Consider the following 6,103-nt stretch of genomic DNA (forward strand, 5'->3'; position numbering starts at 1 on the left):
TGGGGGGGTGGGGGAGGTTGATGTGTGTATTATTGTCTTGACACAAAATCAGACGCGAGAATGATAGTGTTCACGGCATGACGGATAAAAAAAACAGAGTTGTCAGAAAACTCTGGAGAGACGTGGCGTGTCGTGTAAGATGTGTACGCACGAGTGTAAACGGTTCATTTTGCAGTGTGTTAGCCTAACAGGTGTTCCCATTAACAAGTGAGCTCCGAGGGGGGATCGGGACGAGGAAACTGGCAGAGAGGGATAGAGACAGAGAGATGAATGGAGTACAAGGTTGCTCACAGGGAACAAATGTGTCTTTATGGAGCATTTGTCCTCTTTTCTCTATTTCTGGAGAATGTACATGAGGCAAATTTACTGTACAGTTTAATGTCATGTTGTCTAGATACAAACACACCCACGCACATACTCTTGTGGGGGGGTAATACACTGCATCCCTAGGGGTTGCGTAGCTGAAGCCGACTAACCTGCTACCACACAGATCAGCCCACAACCTGCATGGGAGCACTGAGCACCACCTACACACTAGCACTCTGACACACACACACACACACACACACACACAGACACACACACACACACACACGTAAACACAGCTTAGAGGCAAGTGTCACGAGCTCAAATCCTGACTACCACCCAAACCAAGCCCCCTCGTCTCACTTTCACACCCTGTTTTCACACTCTGCCCCACCTTCACTGTTAATATTCTGAGTAACCACCTCCGCCACCTTCAACAAACACCACACTTAACTTTGGCTTTAACCAAGAAAAAGTGAACAGTAAATGTAACTCTCTTATCTTGTTTAATCAACTTTAAAGGCCCATTCATGAGAGATAACACGAGTGGAAAGTGCTTCAAATCCTTCTTTGCAATCCCACGAGCACACACACAGCTAATATTTTTTCCATCTTTCGGCCGATCTCGCCTACACTCCTCCTCCACTCATCCTTGTGGCTGTTGTCTTGGTCTGTATTACATTTTCCCCATGGAACACACAGATGGAGAAGGTGCGCACACACGCACACACGCGCACACACACACACACACACACACACACTGATGTCCACTGCTTTTGCAATGGTAATACTACACAGCCCCACCTAGGGAAAGCAACCTCAGAGAGGGAAGCAGGGGGGGGAAACACAAAGACACAAAGCATTCTGGGAGATAGTCCATTGCAAGGTGACAGTGTGGCTGGCAAGTTTATGGTTGTCAGCGTTAAAAAGCAGATCGCTGAACTTCCTCTCGCTCATGAGGACTCAGAGAGAATGTTCTTGGATGAACACACATACATGCAAGCACACACACACACACACACACACACACACACACACACACACACACACACACACACACACACACACACACTCTAATTGAATTACGGAATAAAAGACTTTGGAGGGTTTATCATATTAAGTGCCAACCCTTAACTCTGTACTAGGAAGGACAAAATAACACACACAAATCCAGCGAGGCCTAAGACAATTTGGAAAAATCAGTAGATGGTCTCTTAATCCCAAAGATCCAGTTAGCCGATGTCAAACTGAGCAAAATGCTTAGATCTAGCCCGCTGTACACGTAGCTACAGCCGTAAGCTGATAGTGTGCACTTCAAACCAAAGTTAAAAATGGCTTAGCTGTGCTGTAAAGTTCCCCAAACAAACAACCACAAACAGACTAGTTTGATACAGCAGCCACCACACTGAGGGACTCGGAGGATCCCCTGCTAAATTGTATAGTGGTTTCATTCACTTTAAGTCAGAACAGCATGGCTCTATATCCCTTTGCAATCAACTAATCAGCAACAGCTTGTAACAAGGTGGAACAAGTAGAAAAATCTCCAGAGAAAAGAAACCCCTTGTGTCAATCTAAGTTTGACTCATATTCAGAAAAAATTTGGAAAGCCCAGTGCAAAGATAATGATCAGATGAGGAGTGACACAGGAAGTCTCAGTCACTTTTCCTTTTTTTTTTTTTTCACAAATGCACTCACCTGGCTGCAGGCTGCTACTGTACTAGAGGAGCACGACAGCCAGGCGCACTTTGCTGTCTACATGCAGAGCGTGAATGAAGTGGGGTTGGTCCCCTCTCACATGGTAAGCATGGCAGAAAATGGAGGAAGACGGAACTGACCGGTTTGAGAGAGAGGGCAGACACAGACAGCAGACATGTATATAGCCTACACACAGCACGGGAGACAGACAGACAAGCGGCGAAAGGGGGAGGTGGAGAGATAGAGAGAGAGATAGATAGAGAGGGGGGGGGCGCTTTCGGCTTCAGTCGCCAATAAACAGAAAACACTTGACGCCACACTTTTCAACTCTCAATACGGATCAGATGATGATCAGCGGTACCTCGTCAATTACAAATTTACCCGAGAGCACCATCTGCAAACAAAATCCCCCCTGTCTTGTCTGGTTACTCGAGGGCTGGGTGTTGACGCAGCAGAAATTTCCAGCTGGAGAAATCCCCCTTTTGGAGGTTAATCGAGGGGAGAAGGAGGAGGGTTTAAGCCCTTGTCTTCCAAGCTCTGAGCGCTTTCATTTTGAATCCCCTCCAGACGGCTGCACGGAGCATCACCCGTGTGTTTGTGTGGCACGACATGTGTGCAAGACAGCCCCCCCCCCCCAAACCACTACTTCTACCAAACACGATGTGGCAATAGGTTGTCATGCTGTTCAAAACTTTGCAAATTTCACCAGGATCCCGCTCCATCAGCTGGGATTAAAACCCCGACACAGAATGATTTATGTGCCTGCAAGAGTCACATAATATACCCGTGCATATGTTGAGTAGGCTATTTCTAAAAGTATAGCTTGCAGTAGATACAGTTGTGCAGGTATATGGCATTCATTCAAAAATAATATTACGCAAACTACATTTATTTTTTTCCCTCTGCGTTGTTATAGCCTATAATTTAAAGGTTTACTTCACCAAATGAACTGTTTCCATTTTAGAGCAGTTTGTCTGTCCTAAAGTAGATATGAACTGCAGTTGTTCCCACTGTAAGACAGCTGCCTGTGTTCCATAATCATCCACATAATGTGTGAAATGTACAGTGTGTGGATCCCGTCAAAGAATGACAGCTTCTCCAAATATCAACAAGCGCAATAGACAGCTTGCTGTCACGTATGGAACAGGTAGGCGTACTTTCAGACTGTCGCCTGCTCACTCGGTCGGGTATTTAGCTGTCAAAATACACTCATGCTGTGGCTAACATGATGCCAATGGACTGGAATTAAGAAAAAAATACATAAAAAAAAAAAAAGCAGCGAAAAAAAACAGGCCTTCATATAGTGGCCAACTGTAATAGTGCCACGATTGCGAAGAGTTGCATTGTGTGTCATGTCTCCAACCTGCGCGCACCCACCAACTATCAGCTGTAGACGCGATGGCTCCGTGAGGTAGAAAACTAATTGTTGACATGATACTATAAAGGCATGGAAATCCTACGACACCCCGCCGCGTCTCAATGAAACCTCTAACCTGTTATCAGCGGAGCGGGGCTGAATGCTGATAGAAGGGCTACTACTAATACAAGGAAGTCAGACATACCTGTTACCCCATGGGGTCTGGGGTGGACGCGGTGTCGGTCCTTCGGAGTCCAATCTGATGTGACAGCCTGAGAGAAGAAAGGAGGGGATGTCCAAAGCACTAGGTACTGTCCTTCCTCTCCTCTGTATGCTTTCTTCAAGTGTTATTCCCCCTGTTTGCTCCCACTCCCCGCTCTTCTTCCTCCACCAGCCCCTTTTTTCTTTCTCTCTTTCCCTCCCCTGCTTTTCCGTGTCTTGGTATCAGGAGCCTCCCCCTCCTCCTCCTCCTCTGTGCATGTCTATGTCTCTCTCTCTCCCTCTCTCCCCGTCTCTCTCTATCTCACTCTCCCCCTGCAATCTCTCTCTCTTTCTCTCTTCGTGTCCCCGTATCTCCTCTCTCTCTCTCTCTCTCTCTCTCTCTCTCTCTCTCTCTCTCTCTCTCTCTCTCTCTTTCTGGGCAGAGTCAGGAAATGAGACAACGAACACACTGCGCGTATATCCATCAGATCTAAGTCTTATCAGAAACACTGAGGCATATTCTGTCATTTTTTAAAATAATAATGATAATATTAACAACAACAGTAATAATAATAATAATGATAATAATAATAATTTTGCGCTGTGATGTCAGCAGTGGGATTGAGTTCTGCGTGGTTCATGGGGCTTCTGGCTTGTGCGTCTGTTGCCATAGGGCTCAGTAATGACCAAGGGCTTACTGTAACTTACCCCCTCTTGTGGCAACAACAAGAAAACACCAGTCAGTCACAAAAAAAAAACCTGTAGGCTGACATTTACAGTTTGACACTGTTTGGCTGGAAAACACCTTTGAGAGCCATGTGATGTGCAACATGCACGACAATTTTTGGCAAAAAGTCTGGGGTAATTCCACCAAAGCCCGGCCTCTCCTTCTCGCACATGATGGATTTTTATCACTATACGTTGTTTGAAGTTATGGGAAGAATTATGAGATGACTTTTTTTTTAAAACACTTGTGACACACAGCAGGGAAAGAAAGTGGTTTCCATAACAGCTAGAAAATAGTGTATTACTATATATAGTCCTTGCTGATATTATAGTAGTACGTAGAGTACATGAATTAATTGGTCACGTACTCAGTGTTACAGGTAAAAGTCCTGCATTCAAAATGTACAAGTACAGAAAAAATTACCAGCAAAATGTATATAAGTAAAACTAAAAGTACACATTCTGCAAAGAAATTGGTCCCTGTGATTGATATATTTTTATGTATTAGATTGTTAATACTGATGCATCAATATGTAAGCATCATTTTACTGTTGTAGCTGGTCAAGGAGCTAATTTATCCATTTATTCTCAGGTACTGGCAGTCCGGTGCAGCAGTGGTTCCCAACATAGCGGCCGGGCCCCTCCAAAGTGTATGGAGGTCAATCTGAGGAGTCATGAGGTTATTAATGGGGATCACTAATAATGTAAGAAAAAGGGGGGGAAAAAAGGTGTGTTACACAAATTTCTTGTCATCGTTTCAACTTCTCCCTAATCTTTGTGTTTTTTGTAAAATACGGGATAATTTAACTCCATTGGCCCTTCGACAGTTTAAATGAAACCATCTGAGAAGTTTGGAGAGGAAGTGTCTGGTGAAACTTCTAACAACTCATAGATATCTGCAACATGACCCAGGGGCATCAACGAGACACAATTTTTTCTGTAAGGGGTCAGAAGCCACTGCTACTGCTCTAATCTTTAACAATGTACTGTATTTTAGAAGCTGAATATATTTATTATTTTTATATACAATCTCAAACTGAAGAGTAACTAATAACTAGAGCTACCAGATAAATGTAGATGGGTAGTAGTAGAAGAGTAGAAGTATACAGTAGCATAAAATTGCTAGTCAAGTAAAGTTCAAGTACTTCAAAATTGTATTTCAGTACAATACACGAGTAAGTGTCTGTGTGAGTGTCTGTAGTAATGAGGAACTGAGGAGGGGCTTGTTTCTTAGGAAATAGTCGTATATGTGCTGTGACCAGGAATCGTTGTAGGTTTGAGGAAGTGGGAAAAGTTTATGGGGAAGAGAGTGGGTGGCACAGCAAAACATGTAGTATATGTATGTGTGTGTGTGTGTGTGTGTGTGTGTGTGTGTGTGTGTGTGTGTGTGTGTGTGTGTGGTTGGGTGGGTGTGGGTGTTTTGAGAGAGTGATGTGTAGCATGACACAGCAGGGGGTAGAGCCATGCCTCCATCAGTCTGGGTAGTTGGCTGCTGAGGGCCGGATAACGGAGAATGTCAGGCCATGTGGATTAAGGCTGTCGGTCTGTAATGCCCAGGCACAGATCCCTCTCGCTCGCTCGCTCTCTCTCTCTCTTTCTCACACACAAACACACGACTCACACACACACACACTCACACACACACACACACACACACACACACACACACTCTGTCTCTCCCTCTCTGAGTAGGGTCTGCAAACACAATCCCTGCCTGAAACAAGCTGCTTTACTCAAAGCTGTGTTCCCTCACGCCAATGTGGCCTTCCAATCCTCCTGACATGACAAGCATGACCCCGGATCCCTCCTACACCCCCC

The 6,103-nt window shown here is 44.8% G+C and overlaps 1 protein-coding gene across 1 annotated transcript in view; it reads right to left on the reverse strand.

The window, feature by feature from the left end:
• zbtb46 (zinc finger and BTB domain containing 46) overlaps positions 1 to 3,917 on the reverse strand; it is a 54,852-nt gene extending 50,935 nt beyond the window's left edge. The window contains exon 1 of the mRNA XM_023425287.2: positions 3,564 to 3,917. The gene's annotated coding sequence lies outside the window, so the exon portion shown is untranslated. The remainder of the gene's footprint in view (positions 1 to 3,563) is intronic.
• Between the last annotated feature and the right edge of the window lie 2,186 nt (positions 3,918 to 6,103).

The sequence above is a fragment of the Seriola lalandi genome, unplaced genomic scaffold (assembly GCF_002814215.2).
Source record: "Seriola lalandi dorsalis isolate HSWRI2012SDOR001 ecotype SW California unplaced genomic scaffold, Sedor1 jcf7180002054767, whole genome shotgun sequence".
NCBI classification, from domain to species: domain Eukaryota; kingdom Metazoa; phylum Chordata; class Actinopteri; order Carangiformes; family Carangidae; genus Seriola; species Seriola lalandi.